Genomic DNA, 20,999 nt, shown 5'->3' on the forward strand with positions numbered 1-20,999 from the left:
CTTTCTCTCACGTTTCTTACAATTTTCTGCTCTTCTCTCATCTTAGCTATGGCACTTTGCAAAATATGTGCTATTAATTTATTCCACACCCTCAAACATGCTCCTCCTTTCGCGTTTGTTACCACGTTGGTTCCTCTCTCATCCTGGCTATGACCTTCAATATATTATGCTGTTACTCCACACCTTTTCTCTCTCTCTCTCTCTCTCTCTCTCTCTCTCTCTCTCTCTCTCTTTATCATCTTGGCTCTTTTCTCAACCTAATTATGGCACTTTGTAAGGTAACTGTATGTCGCTGCATTATTCTACACCTTCACACTTGCTTTTCTTCTCTCGTGTGTGTAACCTTCTTGGCTCGTCTCTCATCCTAGCTATGGCACCTGTAAGATATGTGCTGTTACCTTAATCTGCACCCTCACAGCTGCTCCTTCTCTCGTGTTTCTTACCATCTCGACTCTTTTCTCATCTTTGCTGTGGCACCTTGTAAGATATGTGATGTTACGTAAATCCACACACTCACATTTGCTCGTTCTCTAGAGCTTGTTACCAGCCTAGGTCTTCCTTCGTCTTAGGTGTAACACGTGATAAAAGAGGTGCTGTTACTTAAAATCTCCTTCAACTCAAAAACGTAATTATTTACTGTTTCTCCAGGCGGTGTAATTCAGATAAGAAGAAATCTTTTGTTTTATTGGAAGGGTTAGGTAAATATATTCTTCATCTCTCCCTTCACTGCTGTGGCACTTTCTTATTGAGTTAAGTCTCTGGTGTCAACAACCATTAAATATGAAAAGACGTTACTGTACTGAAGGGGTTTAGGGCTATAGCGCTTTGTCAGAGATGTGATGATGTTCTCGAGCTAGGATATTGTCAGGAACCATTTTTTTCACACTTTTATCTGTGTTATTTTGCTTTATTGCTTTGTCACATGAATTAAAATCAGCTATTTTGCTCTGTCCCTGTCTTTGTTTTATCACCGAATTAAATCCATCATAGTATTGGCCATCATCAGGACGGAGTCATTATCAGAACTTAATTACCTCGATCCATTGCTGGGTCTCCTCCGTCACTGGATGGCTCATAACAATCACAGTCCTTCAGTAACTATAACATTATAATTCCTTTGTTCTCACGCTGGTTCTATCATAGCCATTTGCATACCCTGATACCATAAATACACATCACCATAACACTACCCTACCATAACATTCCAGTAATTATTAATTAATAACTCCCTCACCATATGCTGTTTCCTGATGATACAGTATTGTTGAGTGAAGATGAATGGGAGTTGCAAGGTTTGGTGAATGAAATTGGGACGGTGTGTAGGAGGAGGAAGCTGAAAGTTAATGTAAACAAAAGTAAAGTTATGGTGTTTGAGAGGAATGAAGTCACAGAATGTATAGTGAGGTTGGATGGTGAGGATATGGAGAGCGTGAGTGCATTCAGGTACTTGGGTAGTGTGATGAGTAAGGATGGAACTTTGGGGGATGAAGTCGTGAAAGGGTACAGCAGGGAAGGAGGGTTGCTGGTTCACTGAAAGCAGTGATGAGAAATAGGGAGGTGAGTATGGAAGAAGTCACTGTATGATAGTATTGTGATCCCTACCCTGACGTATGGAAGCGAGACGTAGACCTTGCAAGAGGGGAACAAGTCAAGAGTGAGAGCAGTGGAAATGAGTTACTTGAGAGGAGCATGTGGAGTGACATGGAGGGACAGGTTGACGAATTAAGAAGTGAAGGAACGTTGTGGGGTGGATGTGGATGTGGTTGAGAAGATTAGGAGAAATACACTGAGGTGGTTTGGACATGTGGAGAGAATGGAGAACGAAAGACTGACTAAGAGGGTGTATGTAGGTGAGGTGGAAGGAGGGAGAGGGAGGGGTAGACCTAGGATGAGGTGGAGGGATGGAGTTGAGAGGTATATGAGGGAGTGGGGGGTGGGTTGGGGGGAGGGTAGTCAAATGGTGGGTGACAGAGCGACTTGGAGGCTTTTTGTCTGCGGCCACCCTTTGCGGGATTAGGGCGTTGGGCTATAGATAGCTAGATAGCCACCATTATTTATCTGGCACATCAACACCGTCATAGGAAGGCCAGCCATTACAAAGCCACTTTCCCATGTCCATCATCACATCATCACCACCATCTTAAAAACTGCAGTCATCATCATCATCCATCACACTACCACCACGACCACCTTCACATCACCATCATAACAAAGGCACAAGCTCAGAACCTCCATTCCACCATGACCACCACCACCATCACCACCACACAACATCATCACCACACTACATCTCCACCACACATCACCACCACATCACATCACCACCGTACCAAACCATCACCACCACACCACACCATCGCCACCACACCACACCATCGCCACCACACAATCACCACACACATTTTCACCACACCACAACCACCACACCACACCATACCACGCCACACGACACGACACGACACCACACCACACCACACCACACCACACCACACAATCACCAAACAGCCATCACACAACCACCACGTCATACCACCGTCTCACACGACTACCATTCCACATCTCCGTCTCACTGCTGCACCACCACCAGTACCATCACCTTCACACCACACCACCACCAGCTCATCATACCACACCACACCACCACCAGCTCATCACACCACACCACACCACACCACACCACACCACACCACACCACACCACACCACACCACACTACACTACACTACACTACACTACACTACACTACACTACACTACACCACACCACACCACACTACACTACACTACACCACACCACACCACACCACACCACACTACACCACACCACACCACACCACACCACACCACACCACACCACACCACACTACACTACACCACACCACACTACACTACACCACACTACACTACACCACACCACACTACACTACACTACACTACACTACACCACACCACACCACACCACACCACACCACACCACCACCATCTCATCACACCACACCACTCCACCACCATCTCATCACACCACACCACACCACACCACACCACACCACCATCTCATCACACCACACGACACCACACCACACCACACCACACCACACCACACCACACAACACATCACACAACACAGTACCACCACACATCACACAACACAGTACCACCACACATCACACAACACAGTACCACACCACATCACACTACACCACACCACATCACACAACACAACACCACACCACATCACACAACACAACACCACACCACATCACACAACACAACACAACACCACATCACACAACACCACATCACACAACACAACACCACACCACATCACACAACACAACACCACACCACATCACACAACACAACACCACACCACATCACACAACGCAACACCACAGCACATCACACAACACAACGGCACACAATACGACACAACACAACACCACACAGCACAACACCACACAACATCAGAAAACACAACACCACGCCATATCACATCACACAACAAAACACCTCACCACATCACTTAACACAACACCACACCACATCACACGACACAACCACTACACCACACATCATTGGATCATCATCGCGACACACCATTGTACCACTGTCATCACCACCACTACAACAACATCAATGAACCACTACCACCACACCATCACCACCACTCTACCACCACTCCCACCCCCCCCACCACCTTCATCACTGAATCACCATCACACCACTACTACCATACCACCACCACGCCACCAGTCAGTACCACCACCGTTACACCACAACCACGCCTCATTATAATACCGCCATTACTGTCATCACATTCCCATCATGCCACAACACCACCGCCATCACTACCATCACATCATCCTACAAAAGCATCACCATAATCACACCCCGTCTGTTCGTTCAGTATCACACCGCCACACCATATCACAGTACCACACATTATTACACCACACCACTACCACCGAACCCCCACCATTCTCGAAACTAGCACCATCACACCTCCCCATCATCGAACCCAAACTAGATCCCCGCACCACCACCTCCAGCACCGCACCTTCACCATTCCTCGACTACACCACATCACCATCACAATACTACATCACCAAACCCTCACCACCACCCCCCAGAACCACCACACCGTCTCCCCCAACACATTCTCACCAACACACTCCCGCCATTGCAACATACCATCTCCACCAGCACACCCCCACAATTCCACCACATCACCACCACCACCACCACACCCTCACCATTCCACCACAACATCATCACTACAACATTCAGTCATCGCCATCACCACTACATCTTCAACACCCCTCCACCACACCACTACCATCACACCATCACCACCACCACACCATCTCCACCAACATACCACCACACAATCACACCATTCCACCATGCCATCATCTCCACACCTCCACCATTCTCCCACACCATCACCACCATAACCCGAGTTTGTGATGGCGACGGCGGTGATCGATGCAAAGTCTCCCCCGTGATGGCGCCTCCATTTATGACGTCATTTATCTTCCTTCAAGATTATTATTTTTTCCGGACTTACGACGGCATTATGCGGGCCGAGGCGCGATGCAGCCTTACATTTACCCAGATTTTAGTACTTAGCTGAGATCCACTTTGCTCACATTTATGCTGCTTTTATGCTTACATGGCTTAGAATTATCCTTCAGTTTTGAATGCTGAGTTGTGGCAAGAGATTAACACTAGAATAGGACGCTAGTCATGATGAAGTGTTATGGAAAGGACGTAGAGCCAGATTTTTTTTTTTTTTTTTTTTTTTTTTTTTTTTGGCCACTGAGCTACGCCAAATGAGCTGCAAAAGGACGAAAATCTGGGCCATGTTTAAAACAGTATAGCAGAGCGGTTTGGCCTTAATTTCACCATATTTTCAGCTCGCGTTATTGCACATTATCGTAGTAATTTTATCCTTTTGACTGGGAAATTAGTACTGCGTCTGTTCCCCATTCATTGCACCGGAGACAAAGACTTAGATCACTTTGGGAGGAACTATAGTCGGTTTATTTTCACTTGAGGGAGATGAGGTTAAATGAAATTTGATAGACCATAGTTATGGGATAGGAAATCGTCTCCTTGGCTACTAGACAAATCCATTCTCCAGTCTGACTCCATTCTCCAATTTGGTCATCATCTAAGCTGAGGTGTTAGGTGTCTCTTGTCAGCTGAAAACATATGCGCTAGGTTTCTCTGCTCTCAGGAGATTTATAGATGCAACAGTGCTTGAAACGAGTCATCTATACAAACGCCTTAGAAGAGGGTGATGGCATGCTCACCTGGGGAGTTCTCTGTTGCAAGAGGCATGATTGTAGCCGCCCAGCGTGATAATAGACAGCTATCGACATCACAATACCTCAAGTAATTTGACCTCATATTCACGCTGTTCTCTGAAATGGTGATAGAACAGAAAGAATGAAAAAATAGTAATTGTTGCCATTTACATTTTTTACCAACTTCAGCTGCAGCTCCAGCCACTTAGAGTAAAATGGTGGAGTTTATGCTACTTTCTTCGTTGGATAAACTAAGAATGGCGTGTGTTTTAAGAAGCTGACGAGGTATTCTGCGTTTTATGGGTTAATGGGCTCAGTGGTTGCTTTTGAGAGTGCATAGTTGTACTGGTTCTGTGGGGAGGAGTTAGGGTCCGGTGATGTGGCAGTATACCGGTGATAGTATATCAGGCAGGCTCAGCTGCTGTTATGAAGAGACACCAGGGAGAGTTGGTGTTACATGTAAATAGTCGATCATGTGGTCTTGCAGTTGGGTGATGGTGGTGTTGTAGGCAGGTGTTGATGTTATAGGCAGTAGGTGGGGTCAGGTGGTGTTGCGTGACGTATGTAGGTGGGGCTGCAGGTATATTATTAGGCAAGAAGTGAGGTCAGGTGATACTGCGTGCGGGTAGTGTTGTACAGTGGCAGGCAGTTGATGTTGCTGTAAGGTGGTGGGTCTGGTGTTGCTGCAGGCAGATGGCACTGCAGGCAGCTGGGATTGCTGGTGGATGAAAATAGAATCGGATGATAGATCAGGTGGTGTTGCAGGTAGATGGTGTTGCAGGCACAGGATGCTGCTGGCCGGTGGTGTTGCTGGCAGATGTTGGGAAAGATGGTGTTGCGTTCGGGTGATGGTGTCAAGCGGTGTCAAATGACGGTAGTTTGGGGGTCACGTGGTAGAGCCTTTTGTTGATAGTACAGGTAGTTTTGCGTGCAGGTAGAAACGTCGGGTGATGATAGTGTCAGATTGCTTTGTAGGTGGTGGTCGATCAGGCGGAGCTCGGTTCAAGGGTTGTTGTGGTCAGGTGATTCTGCAGACAAATGGTATTAAAGGCAGGTGGTGTTGTAGGTGGTGGTGGTGTCAGGTGGTGTTGTAGGTGGTGGTGGTGTCAGATGGTGTTGTAGGTGGTGTCGCTGGCAGGTGGTAGTGTCAGGGAATATTGCCAGATGGTTCTGCAGGCAGGTGGTTGTATCAGGCGGTAATGTCAGTTTTTGTTGACGGGTGATATCAGATGATGTTTTCAGATGGCAGTGGTGTCAGATGGTAGTGGTCAGCTGATAACAGAGTCAGGTGGTGTTACTGGCAGGTGATAGTGGCGTTGCAAGTAGATGGTATGGTGTTGCATGAAGCTGGTATTGCCAGACTGTGTTGCAGGCAGATGTTGCAGACAGGTGTTGGTGTCTGCTGGCACTTTCAGGTAACGGTGCTGTCAGGTGATTATGCTGTCAGATGGTATTGTTTGGTGTTGGTTTTGTCAAGTGGCGTTGTCACGTGCTGGTGTCAGGCGATGGTAAGGTCAGGTGGTGGTGTTGTCAAGCACTGGCGTTAGGTGCTGATGTGAGGTGCTGTTCTCAGGTGGTAGTTTTGTCAGGTGGTGGTATTGTCAGGTGACTGTGATGTCGATTGGTGTAGTGGTGTCAGGCAGTGGCGTGACGTGGTCTTGTCAGGAAGGTTGTGTCACGTGGTAGTGGTGTCAGGAGGAGTTGCAGGTAGGTGGTGGTGTCAGGAGGAGTTGCAGGTAGATGGTAATGTCAAGAGGTGATGCAGATAAGTAATGATGTCACTAGGCGTTGTTGGTAGTCGGTGGTGTTACAGGTGGGTGGTGATGGCAGGAGGAATTGCAGCAGGCGGTGGTGCCAGGTGGTACTGCAGGAAAGTGGCTTTGCCGTTTGGTGTTGTGGGTAGGTGGTGGTTTCAGATAGTTTTGCAGATTGGTGGTGGTGTCATACAGTATGCAAGCCTGTTGGGGCTGGTGGTGTTGCATGTAGGAGGAGAGGGAGGCAGGTGGTGGAGTCAGGTGGGGTTTGAGTGGTAGTGGTGAAGTGGGTGGGTGGGGAGGGGTGAGCGTGACGCAGGTACAGTCCTACTCTCGCTGTAAGTGCTCGCTAAGCTAGTCCGTGCGTGATCCATTTGCTGGGTTTGAGCCTTTGTATTACCAACACTAAATTCTGATGCGAATCAAAATAGCTTCAGGCAAAAGGTTTTGTCGGGTACATTAGAGATTTGTTTGCCACACATTTACTGCCACTGCTTTCTGTTTTAACAATATAAAGCACATCTGATTTAAAGTTAAATAGTTTCATATATTATTGTTTCCTGGCCAGTCTATATTTTCTCCTTGCTTTTGTGTCCCAGCTCTAATCATATGCTACTAGTGTGGGAAATATGATTAAGCAGTACCTGTATTATCAAAGTGCATGGCGAATGACTTTCACATCAGCACGGTTTATCGTTATTTCTGAAAGTTACATGCATTAGTGAACAGCAAGCTGTGTCTTAAAGCTCAGAGGCCATTCACCCTGGCTGTTTTAGGCACCATCATTCATAGCACAAGCACTTCTGTTCCAGTCATTCTTATTCACTTGTGATTCAGCTTCATTTTTCTAGTTCTTACCTTCATCCCCATCTCTCTGCATCAGTCATCTCAAAGTCAGCTTTTTCTTCCCCTGCCAGTCGCTTTGTCCTTCTCTCTGTGTTTCCCCAAGTCTGAAGCTCCCACCCGGGCCCCCAGTAAGCCCTCCAGGCGCCAATATCACGCGCCACAACGCATAATCAGTTCTCGCTTCACTTGCAAATGTTACATCTCCGGCCCCGAGGTTATTTGTTTCTGTCAGCATCACGCCGCCGTCAGTACCCAGGGAGCTGTGCACGCTGAAAAATGTTGTCGGCTGCAGAAACTTGTTACATCGTGAGTGTATGAATGTGTAAAGTGCCATGTGGAATTTTTTATCATATCAAGTAGTGCTCAGGACTTTGCATCTATGAATTTTTAAAAAGGTTAATCAGCGCACAAAAACTGGGGCAACTACTTCACAGTACCATACATATTTTCCTAACAATCTTTATCCGTAACTAATTATTGCTGTTCGTAAGAGAGGCCAGTAAGCAAGCCAACTGCTGTATCATAATGTATGACGCGCTTTGCCGAAAGAGCTGGAAGAAAGCTTTTCGCCGTCCTAAATTACCAAGAAATCCAAGTGAAAGAAATGTGTTAAACGAGCTGGGAGATGTTGGATGATAAATGGTTGGATTCCCTCGCCTGGGGTCTGCACCAGATTAGGGAGTTCATTAAGACTCCAGCTCTTAAATTTACCATCAATAATAAGAAGTTTCGTTATTACCCTCAGTGTGAGATTAATGTTGCTTAACACTTTGATTTCTGATATATAATATTTATGTTCATTATGACGACTATAATCGTGTTCCGTACGCAGTGTATGATGAACTTTTACTATAGCCCCTTTACCTTAACTTGGCCCAGATTTTGTCCTCTTGCAGCATACTTCACTTAGGTCGATGGCAGAAGGAGGCATTACTTCAGCTCTGGATATTTTCCACTGCAATTCTTCTTTGACTAGCATAATATATATGTTGCTATATATTGTTCCAACTCAGCATTCAAGATGAAGAGACGGCACTTTAATGTCAAATTGCTCGTATAGTAAAAACGCTACAGTATATTTAAAACTCTTCCCACCACTTTCTGGCCAGTAAAGAATACGATATATAAGTTGCACCTTAAGCACAAAATAAGAGTACCGTAGTAAATATTTAAATGGTTTGTAAAGCTTTAGGAATATAAATGACATCTACACCAAAAATCGCAGCTTTCTTAAATCATATTTTTCCGTTGCCATGCTTTTTCATAAGATCATATTTTAGCCTCACCGGTATTATACTTTCTATAAAGCTGCATATAATATCTGCGGGCTGTACTTAGTTCTGCAGAAACTGTTGTCATTTGGAAATACCCACTCACATATCCGACGACTGGGAAGTAGACGTGTCAGACACCATATATAATGTATATACAACAGCTGTCAGTTGTTGTCCAAGTACAGTTGTGTAGTTAGGGGGAGCCTCTCCTTTAGTCAGAATCTTTGTCCTCCACTAGCACCCCCACATGAAATTTCGGGTTACTTAATGTGCACGCAATGTTTGGCACTGCTCCCCCATCCCCCCCCCCAGAATAGGAGTTTGCCCCACCTTAATCCTTCTATTTCCGGAGTCCTGGCAGACCAACTGTCCAAGTATTGATTTGTACTCCTTGTGAAAACATGGAGTAATAATTTTCTGTTGATATGCATTTAATGTAATCTATTCATATGTTTGTTCGAGTGCATTAAAAAAAAAAAAAAAAAAACTACTGTATATGCCTAGGCTGCTTCACCCCGAAAGGAGGCTACCCGAGACAGGAGGACACACTCCCAATAGGGCAATAAAAAAAAAGAAAAGAAAATATTTTGATACCATGCAGTTTATGCTTTAGTAAGAGCGTTCCTGAACTACACAAGGATGTTGTCTGTGTTGTGTTTACTGTGTCTGCTATAATTATAATAAAGGTATCGACGAAGGTAAGAATATAATAATAATAAAAATGATAATAATAATAATGATAATAATGATTATTAATAATGATAAAGAAGAAAAAGAATCCTTAAATATTCTACCTTTGAAATTTGAAACTAATTGAAATTTTAAAAACAATGTCTAGCAAATTCTCATCTGTGTGTATGCCTATGGTTTCCATTCGTGTAGTATAGAGGTGGAATTTTAGCATGAAATACATAGACAGTCAGAGGTGTTTACCTTGAGAGAGAGAGAGAGAGAGAGAGAGAGAGTCATTGTTAAATCATCAGTTACCGTGCTAAGGATACGTTTCACGGGGATTATACTGGTAGTGCCTCTTGACCCTTCTGGCCCAATGACGCGTTTCATTGAGTTATTCTTGCTTTCTCCGAACGATCTTTTTCAGCTTTAGGGAAACCTCTTATTGTGAAGAGATTAGTATGACTGTGTCTTCACAACCAAACATCCACACTATTAAATAGTCCTAATGACGGTACAATAATCTGGACAACTCTCATTTCTTTCAATAGTAACTTTAACAAGTCATCACCCATTCCCCCACTAAAATCAGCAGAAGGAAACACTGTAATGACCTTCGTCGAAATGCAATCATTCATGCTTACGTTTGCCAGAAACTCTGCCTTAGACGAAGTCTGTCAGAAGGTTTGCTATACCAGAAGTTTACTCTCCCGAAATTGCTCCACTTATGATACAGACTAAATGCGTAAAATCTGATCTAGACAATTTACCATCCAACAAAGCTCCAGGTCCAGATGGAATTCCTCCATCAGATTTGAAAAAGTGTTCCGCAGAACTTGCTCCTGTTCTAGCTAAATTATTCAGACTATGAATATGTATTTCTTCATTTCCTAATTCTTGGAAAGAAGCCAATATCCACCCACTTCCAAAAAAAAGGAAGTTCCTCTGATCACTTTGAATTCAGACCCATAGCTGTCACATCTTGGTATAGTCTTTGAGATTGTTATTAATAAGCACAATGTTAAACATTTTGAATCGAACAGCTTAATTAGTGATAGGCAGTATAGTTCTCACCACGAAAAATCCACTCGATATAGTCAGTCTCTTGGCTGATACCATACTTCAGCCAACTGACCAACATGTAGAAACTCACGCAGTGGCACTTGATGTTTCCAAATCTTTTGAGAGAGTGTGGCACCGTTCCGTGTTATCCAAACTCCTTTACTATGGTCTATCATCTTTTGTCCAACTGATTTCCACCTTTCTCAACAACAAAAAGATAAGAGTAAAGTTAGATGATGTGCATATCAGTTTCTACTTAATTAATGCTGGTGTAGCACAAGGATCAGTCCTGGCTCCAACGCTCTTCCTCATTCATATCAATAATCTCTTGTCTGTCACCCATAATCTCATTCACTCATATGTAGATGACTCAGTGCTTCACAGTTCCCTCACATTTAAACACCCATTCACAAAGTCTGATATCTCTAACTTTTCACAGTAGTCGCCATAAATTAAAACTTATCTGAGACCGCTGAATGTGGACAACCGTCATAATATTGTCTCATATAATGCTAGGAAAACCAATTATATCCAATTTACAAATAGACAGATATTGCGTGATTCCTATATTGCCCTTAGTGCAATCAATACTCCTACCTCTAAAAGTACTGAAATTCTCGGTGTTTCTCTTAACAATACCCTCAGTTGGACCTCTCATGTTAGATCACTTGCTAAATCCGAAACTTTAATTAATGTACAAAATCTGTAACTTTTTTACTGACGTGCACTTAGCTATAATTTACATGAGTCTTGTGCGCTCTCAGCCGGGATATTGCTCACCCATGTGGAGTAAAGGTGGAAAGGTTGTACTAAAATAACTGGCCAAATTCGGAGCAAAACTATAAGAGTAATTAATAACCCAGCAGTTACAAATAAACTACCTCCCCCACAAGTAAGACAGAATGATGTCTCTCATTATTTTACAGATACTATTATGGCAAGTACTCATGCGAATTTACATCCATTATACCACCTCTTCACCCCTCCTCTCGTGCAACACGGACATTCGATAGTGGCCATGACTTGACTGTCACACTGCCATATTGCAGAACTACTACCTATCAGAATTCCTTTAAGCCACGTACTGCTTCTCTTTGGAGCTCTCATTCCCAAATTAGTTTACCCCCAAACTTCAACTTACAGCAGTTCAGTCCATCTGTTCATTTGTGAATGGAGGACACCTGTAATCTGGTGCATAGATTTTTTTTCATATTTAATTTTTTCCTTCCGCTGTTAATCTCATGATAAAATCTAAATTATCTATTTCAAAAAGGCTCTCCAAAGGGAGAAAATCATTTGAAGGTAATAAGAACACAATATTATACGTCATCGGATTGATGGGGTCAGTAATTTAATACTTTCGGTCCGAGGATGTACTTTTCACTTTATTCTTGTTCCTAGCAGACATTTAATGCGAGTAGTACGTACGCAAGATTATTCTGAGTTCTTCATTTAAGAGATATTTTTTTTTTTTCCATACTGCACTACACAGAGATGCAATAATCCATCCACTTTGTTGTTACATCTTTGGGGGACCTGTGTGGTGTCCACCCTAATCGCTGCCCTGTTCTTTTTTAGGGTGCGACCACAGTTACGCGAAACAAGTGATCGACAAGATGAAACGAAGTACCAAGTTAGAGCTACAGCAATATCCGAACCAGAACATTAGATGGACACCTGAGTCTCGTTTCCTCTTATCGATTACATTTTATTTTTATGTGTCGGACCCTGAGCATTGGCTTCACAGCCTGCTTTCAAGGTCCTGTAGTCCTCCACCATACACCTCTCTGCATGTCACCACTTCGGCGCTAACACCCACCGTCCATATAAATACATTTTTTTTTTTTGTGTCCGACTCTGGACATAGGCTTCACAGCCTGCTCTCAAGGCCCAGTAGTTCTCCTATATACCATACACCTCTCTACATGTCACCACTTCGGCGCTAACACCCACCGTCCATATTAAATAATTTTTTTTTTTTTTTCTGTCCGACTCTGGACATAGGCTTCACAGCCTGCTCTCAAGGCCCAGTAGTTCTCCTACATACCATACACCTCTCTACATGTCACCACTTCGGCGCTAACACCCACCGTCCATATTGAATACATGCTAGGACTGCCTCATGTAGGACTGGTGTATTGGTATTAGCGGGGGTATTTTTATGACATGTCGGCGGGTCTTTTGGTAGACAGTAAAGCCTGATTTCATAAAATTCAAATCCTTAAACTGTTCCCTACCCCAGCGGAGATTTGACCCCGGGTCCGATAGGACTACATGCCACCTCTCTACCGATTGAGCCACCACCTCCCCCATGCATGAAGCGCGTGTTACTGCACCCTTAGACACACTTATTTCATTCATTAGCATGAATTATTGACTTGTCTTTGCATATACCACAGGTGTAGACATCTGAGCATTATTGGCATAAAATATTGCAATACACACTTTTAACCTGTCATCCATCCATCCATCCATCCATCATTCAATCCTACGTTGCCCCATGAGGAGCGTAGAAGCCCTGGGCTAGGCAGTTGATCCTGACATTTAAGATGAGAGTTCATTATGAAAATAAATCCAATTTCGGCCCATTAGCCTAACTATTTAGGAAGGTCTCACCGTTACAACTTTTACACCCTTGGTTTGACTACTACTTCCTGCCCCATAAAATATATCTGAAATACATTACTTCATATTGTCTGAGTTGTGTATTTATGAATTCCTTTGTATTCAAATTAATAAATAAATGATTGTAAAAACACTTAGTACTTGAAGGAAACTAGATGGCCAAAGTCTGACACAAGAATTCCCGAAAAAAAATAAAATGATAAATTAAACTGCGTAAAGCAGCCCACCATCTAGTCCTTGATGTAGAACTGCTTTCAGGTGGCTCTACACTGAGTAACAAGCATATGATTAGTGTAATCCAAGAAACCATTTACTACATTGCATGGTAAGCATATTACCTCATGACACCTGGTGGTCTACTTGGGAAAGGCGCTCATACTGGATGGGGCCTGCAAGGGTTTACATCAGAGAAGTTGTCGGCAATTATTGCTTAGAAAATGCCACTCTGGAACAAGTTAGATATTATTTTATTTTCGCTACAAAACAAGGGTAAATCGTTCACTATTGTAAATAAATGCATTAAATTATTACACTTCACAGCTCTCACTTGACAGGTTGACACACCAGTCCGTCTTTATTCTTCGGCTCTAATCTCTTCAGTCCTCACTCCTGTCACAGTCAGACTCCTCCAGCAACTGAGACAACTCCTTCTTGAGCAGGTCCATGTTGTCCTTCATAAAAACAAACCTCTCAAAGTTCTCAGAGGTCAGGCTGGTTTGCGGGCAGGTTTGTGTTTGCTAAAGTAATTAAGCAAACGCTACACCTCAAATTTGCGTAAAATTTGTCGCAAATGCAAATTTGCAAACAAAATCACACTTCCGCAATTGCGGAATTTGAGGTTTGTGGAAGTGATGGCGGAAGTGCCGAGTTCTTCCTGAAGATCTGATGAAAATTCGTTCACAGCTTTTCGAGGTATTTTGGGAACACACACACACACACACACACACACACACACACACACACACACACACACACACACACACACACACACACACACACACACACACACACACACACACACACTGGAAAAAACTAAGTAGCCCCGTCATGCTAAAAGTAGGCAATAATTAGACACGAAAAGCATGATGAATTCTGCAGTATTTGCCATCCATGTTCATATCTGTTGCTGAGATGCAAGTCAAAATGCAGTTTGATATACAGCGGCTGGCGTTCGGTCGTCGTTGATCAGATCCCCACCATAGGTTAATCATTTCTACCCATCCACATATATGCTATTTCCTGAAGGTTTGGTGAACATTCCTCCACAAGTTTTGGAGATGTTTTAGGAACAGATACACACACAAACAGTGGTACACACATACACACAGACACACGCCGACAAAAAAATTATATTGGCTCGCCTTGCTAAAGGCGGGCAATAATAACTTATCAAATGGTTCTTCCTCAGCTTCAGCCGTATATATATACTGTACATCTTTAAGACGATGAAAAAATTGCAAGACATTTTTCTCCTCTTATATCTTACAACACATACATAAATGTGTGTGTGTGTGTGTGTGTGTGTGTGTGTGTGTGTGTGTGTGTGTGTGTGTGTGTGTGTGTGTGTGTGTGTGTGTGTGTGTGCGTGTGTGTGTGTAATTTGTCTTTTTAGGATTTTTAAACATAAATCAAAAACTTTCTCGACCTGCATCTTTTGTACGCTGGTCGTGGAAAACTTCGTCTATGAATTTACATATCAAAAACCACAGCCTGCAAGATGGAACTCGTAATGTTGATTTTCTCCGGTTAAATCAGTTATACGTAACTTTGAGTCTCTGTCTAAAAAGTAAATACGCCATAAGAGGAGCACCTTCCAGCATTCACCTTCAAAATAATTATTTCCTGGTAGGCAGCCATAGATTCTGCTTGAATCTTCAGTTGCATAGGATAGTAGGAAGCTCTGTTTTTTTCTTATGAATAACATGAAAATGTTGTTTATGCTCTTTTTTATTATGCAATGACAGATCACTAAGTTTGCTAGAACTACGGGGTAAGTGAAACTATGTTCGGAATCTGAAGTTGATTTTTATACAAGTTTGAAGAAAGCGTTCGCACTACACGGGTAAATTGCTGTGGAATCATACTTTTCTGAAACTGAAATACATGGTGATTGTTGTAACCGTATGCTCTTAGTAAAATTCTTCCGTGACGCGATAGTTAACGTTATTTTCTTGTTTGAACCTTCTCGACATACTTGTCTTTGAAGGAAGAAACAGGATATAATTATCACTACCTTTCATCATGGTTTACTGTTATGGCTCTTCAGACCAGTGGGCTACTTTGTGTACATCAGACTTGTTTAAGGTTACACAATAAATTTTCAACTGACAAAGATATGAAGAACATAAATTTTCGATCAAGATTATAACTTTCATGAATGTATCTTCCATTACGTTTTTGCCCCATTAGGAGCATAAGGGTCCTGGCTTGGCTACTTAATCCTGACATTTAAAGCTATGGTGACTAGACACTCCTGCCCCCAGTGTCCATTGTTCCGGCAATAAACCCCAACCATCCACGGGATGTAAGGCCTTACTAGTCTCATCTAGTTGGTGCACGTTAACCCACTAAGCCATCGATGTTTATTTGGTTGTACGGTTACCACCCAGCGTAGAAAGTAGTTTCCAGAGTGACTGGAAACATTTGTCTTATCTCTCAGTCCAGTCACCTGAAGGCAGCACTGCATAGCATAAATGAAACTAATGAATTCAAGTTGGTTTTTTACCCTCAGCAGTACAGCTAGGGACCTGCATGCATATTGTGCTGTACTACGTCGAATGCTCGAGGAAGAATGAGATTTGGTAAAAATTGATTGCCTGCCTTAATGACTCTCTTGCAGTCGACAGTCATTAATTCTAAGCCTTCTTCTTGATCCCTGCCCTCCCTCTCTCTATCCCTCCCCCCCAACACACACCGCTTTCCATCTTCATTATAGTTTCTCCTGGATTTGCGGCAAGTGATGAACTTTCTGTAATCTCGCTTTCTCTTTTGAGTCTTATTTTGAGTTCAGTCTTCCAAATTTTTTCAGCCACAATTGTTTTCACAGCAGCAAGTCCTTCCACATCCCAGAACCACTCGACCATCCTTCAGCTCTATCCTGAGCAAGAAAGAAACCTAACCAAGATTTGTAACAAACAAGTCTCTATAACAACTGACTATTATCACAGAAGGTTTTGCTGTTGGTAACATTCATAATTATTCAATTTGATTTGACTGTGACATATCTGGCAGCTGTATAAGTAAAGGTAAATAGGCAAGCCATCTCGCAGCTTAGACTTAGGAGACTATAAATAATACACGTAGTCACTGTTTTCTTTCGTATTTTATTCCAAGGAACTTACCCTATGAAGGTGCCAGTTGAACAAAGCTTTCTTTAAGTTTTCCCCGTCCGCCATACTTCAAGGCCCATATCCTCGTGGGCGTTGGATACTGGTTAACACTACATTACATTAATTCATTCTCTTCAGCCTGGCGGAGATTTCGTTCTAATGTTGCCTTTTTCTTGTAGCCCAGTGCGAGGGTAAAATAATACTGTCCTATAGTCTTTTTATAGCACTGATAATATAAGTGATGAGCTCATATTCTAGCGCTCATCGCTTATTATAACTCTGCATTCAAAATGGAGAGATAGCAAGTTTACGTCTAGTTGATGTGAGTTTATATATATATATTTTCCATAGAGCACAGTACTATGGTTTTATATTCCTTATGCCAACAGTCCCAATATTTAAAGGACATAAATAACATTCCCAAATGTCATGGTTTACTATGCATGAAAAATAATCACTAAGGAAGAGGTGCTGGGAGCCTCCCTGTTCCAGGAGAATACTGTCCCAGTATTCGCGTGCAATTTTACTTCACCTGTATGAGACCACAGGAGCATAAGAAATTCAAGAAACTGTGTGGAATGCAGATGTCTCCTTCATTGTTATATACAGTACGTACATTTATTGACTAAAGTGGGTACGAATCTCCTGTGTTCTGTGTGCTGTGTATTATTCCCACTGTGTGGTGAGAGATACCTACCGCCTTATCATATAAATTGGCACTAACTAACGCACCTTTGTGTCCTACTCCACCCAGATATTTAATGACGTGGTACATTAATTTCCCTGCATTTCCACTTTCCTCATTTCTTGCTTGCCTGTCGTCTCCTCCTAACTTTTGACTTATCTGCATAAATATAAACCAGGGTTTCGTTTACATGCAAATGAGATAAGACAAGCGCCTAAACTCGAGCGCTCCGTGCGTGCTTACCACTGAGATTTTCATTTACTAAAGGCGGCAAAATCCAACCTTCTCTCATAAAGTCCAGTCGTTTTGCACAGCCATGGTCATTAGTGGCTTATGTTTTAGTGCTAACGGTATGTTTATAGAGTTGATGATTGCACCTGCTGTTGCCTTTCCACCCAAGTCTGTGTTTTGGTGTTTATGACGCAGAGTGAGAGGAATATACTTTAGTGTTTCCGATATTTACACACACACACACACACACACACACACACACACACACACACACACACACACATACATTGACACAAACGCGCGTGCGCGCGCGCGAGCAAGCGAGCGTGGGAGAGAGAGAGAGAGACAGAGACAGAGAGACAGAGAGTATGCCATGGTAGGGGGACAAGGATCAAAAGTTTCAAGGGAGCTGACGTTATGTACACAAGAGGCAGAAAGGTAGAGTGGCAGAACAAGAGAGAGAGAGAGAGAGAGAGAGAGAGAGACAGACAGACAGACAGACAGACAGACAGAGAGCAGTGGTCGTCTTGTAATCTGAAATGCTCTATTCCATCTTTCCTTAAGTAATCTATTTTGCATATACGAGTACGCCTTAGTATCACGCAACATTGTGAATTTCTAAGATCGACATACTTCCATAGAGTACAGAAGACAAAAGTTATTCTCTTGACGACCACAACGTAATATTGTTTTTTATTCAGTGTATCTTTAAACATTAATGTTCAGTTTACGGGACTGTTTTCTAACATAAGGGGATATAAATTCTCATCATTAACCCATTCACTATAATTTCGTTCCTTTAAGATGAAGAAATGGTCTAGCAGATGTGAGAATGAAATTAAGATGACGTTGTAACAGATGTAAAAATGAAAGGAAAATGACGATATAATGGTATAAGAGTTAATGTACAACAAGGGAAAATAAACAGATGAAAACCTGCCTCCTACGGTAGCGAGACTATGACACAAGGCGATGAATGCAGGAAAGAGTCTAGTTATACCGAATAGAAATGATGGTGAAAGAGCAGTGCCAGAGAATTGGGTTAAGAAGATGAAAGGGCCGAGCCAAGTTAAGGAGAGGAATGTCTGTGTGTGTCTGTCGGTGAGGGAGAGAGAGAGAGAGAGCGGGGGGGGGGGGAGGTTGGCTGAGGATAGGAGGACAAAAGGATGGAAGAGAGCTTAAGATATGCACACAGCAGAAAGAGGAAATGAGAAAATGAGAGACAGCGCGAATTAAAAGAGCTAGATCAAGAAGAGAGGATTACAAGAGAGACGTGGAGAGCGAGAGTGGGAAGGAGAATACAGATGAGAGAAAAGCGAGAAGCTAAGTAAAAGTGTAAGGGGGAAAAAATAGAAAACTGAGTGAAGGGAAAAGGGCAAAGAGAGAGAGAGAGAGAGAGAGAGAGAGAGACCACCTACGGATGCTTGAGGGGACCAGGTCGTGATCTCTCTGGGTGCGAGATTCCGGCGTGGCGCATGTGTAAAAAGAGAGAAAAGGGAGCGAGGAAAAGAGACGAGAGGGTGAGAAAGCACAGAAGAAAAATGTGTAGGGACAGAAAGACAAGAGACTGAGAAAGGGATGCAGGTGACAGAGTAGGAAAAAGGAAATCACGGCAAAGGAGACAAGAGAATGAGAAGAGGAGACAAGTGAGTGAGTAAGAAAGGGGAGGGAGAGCTGGCGAGTGAAGGAAATTAACTCTTTGCATCTAATGACATATGCTGCTAGACTCTCTTGGGAGCCAGTCTAGAAACGCCAATGTCATTGAATTACTGATTTGCTTACTTAAAAATCGATTTGGAACTAACCCTTTGCAATGCCCCAAGAACCACCGGGATGTTTACAAGTGCTTTCCTACAACCCATCTAGATGATTCCCAGGAACTTGAGTCATATTCATTAGAAGTCTTTAACTTACACGAGTGTGTTAGAAAGAGCAGCATCAAAGTTGACAAGGCAAGGGAGCTGAAAAGGGATATAGCTGAATGAATGAATTTTGTATGGCAGAGTGTATGACAAAGGTTTGGCACCTCTTTTTAAACTTCACAGTAGTTGAATTGACTGTCTGATAAGTATGAAGGAACGTGTGGAATGGTATACCTCTCAGGTGGACCCGGGTTTCCAGGAGCTTGAATGGTGAATGTGTGTGTGTGTGTGTGTGTGTGTGTGTGTGTGTGTGTGTGTGTGTGTGTGTGTGTGTGTGTGTGTGTGTGTGTGTGTGTGTGTGTGTGTGTGTGTGTGTGTGTGTGTGTGTGTGTGTGTGTGTGTGTGTGTGTGTGTGTGTGTGTGTGTGTGTGTGTGTGTGTGTGTGTGTGTGTGTGTGTGTGTGTGTGTGTGTGTGTGTGTGTGTGTGTGTGTGTGTGTGTGTGTGTGTGTGTGTGTGTGTGTGTGTGTGTGTGTGTGTGTGTGTGTGTGTGTGTGTGTGTGTGTGTGTGTGTGTGTGTGTGTGTGTGTGTGTGTGTGTGTGTGTGTGTGTGTGTGTGTGTGTGTGTGTGTGTGTGTGTGTGTGTGTGTGTGTGTGTGTGTGTGTGTGTGTGTGTGTGTGTGTGTGTGTGTGTGTGTGTGTGTGTGTGTGTGTGTGTGTGTTTCCGTCCGTCCTTGAGTGAAGGATGCTTGAGGGTCCCCAGATCGTGCCCCTCTTGCCTCTAGCGGGGACATGCCTGTGTTGAGCCCTTTTCTTTGATCTCGCATAATTAACTTACTTGCCGCTCGTGTCCGCGTTTTAGGCCCAGTGTTTCCCGCTCTACCGAATCTTCCCCCTATCTTTCCTGAGCTGCTGCTGCTGCTGCTGCTGCTGCTGCTGATGATGATGATGATGATGATGATGATGATGATGAGGAGGAGGAGGAGGAGGAGGAAAAGGAGGAAGATGATGATGGTGGTGTGTGGTCTCGGGTATATCTTTATTGATGAATAACTCTGTTTTGTTGATTTACCTTTTATAACTTGTTATTTGGTGTTTCTGTGTCGTGCTTTCCTTATATCGATCGTCCTTCATCCACTCCCTGGGTGTAGTACTGTCTCTTGGTGACTGCACTGAATGATAAGCTGAATGGTTTCTACGAGCCCGGGAATCTAATTATTGGACTTGGTGGTAACCATATATCTAAATGGACGTCTGCTAGGTACTCCAACAGGATTTGATTCATAGGGGTTGTGCTCTAATACTCACATATTACCACTCAGAGGAATTTAGTCTGGTCCGTCGCTTCAAAACG

At 43.3% G+C, this 20,999-nt stretch overlaps 1 protein-coding gene across 1 annotated transcript in view; it reads left to right on the forward strand.

Moving 5' to 3' along the window:
- The window catches only part of LOC145408259 (calcium-activated chloride channel regulator 1-like), a 369,924-nt gene that overhangs the window by 237,088 nt on the left and 111,837 nt on the right, over positions 1 to 20,999 (forward strand). The window lies entirely within an intron of this gene.

This window comes from Coenobita brevimanus, chromosome 76, assembly GCF_032717465.1.
Source record: "Coenobita brevimanus isolate Jiangsu-jjx chromosome 76, ASM3271746v2, whole genome shotgun sequence".
Taxonomy (NCBI): Eukaryota; Metazoa; Arthropoda; class Malacostraca; order Decapoda; family Coenobitidae; genus Coenobita; species Coenobita brevimanus.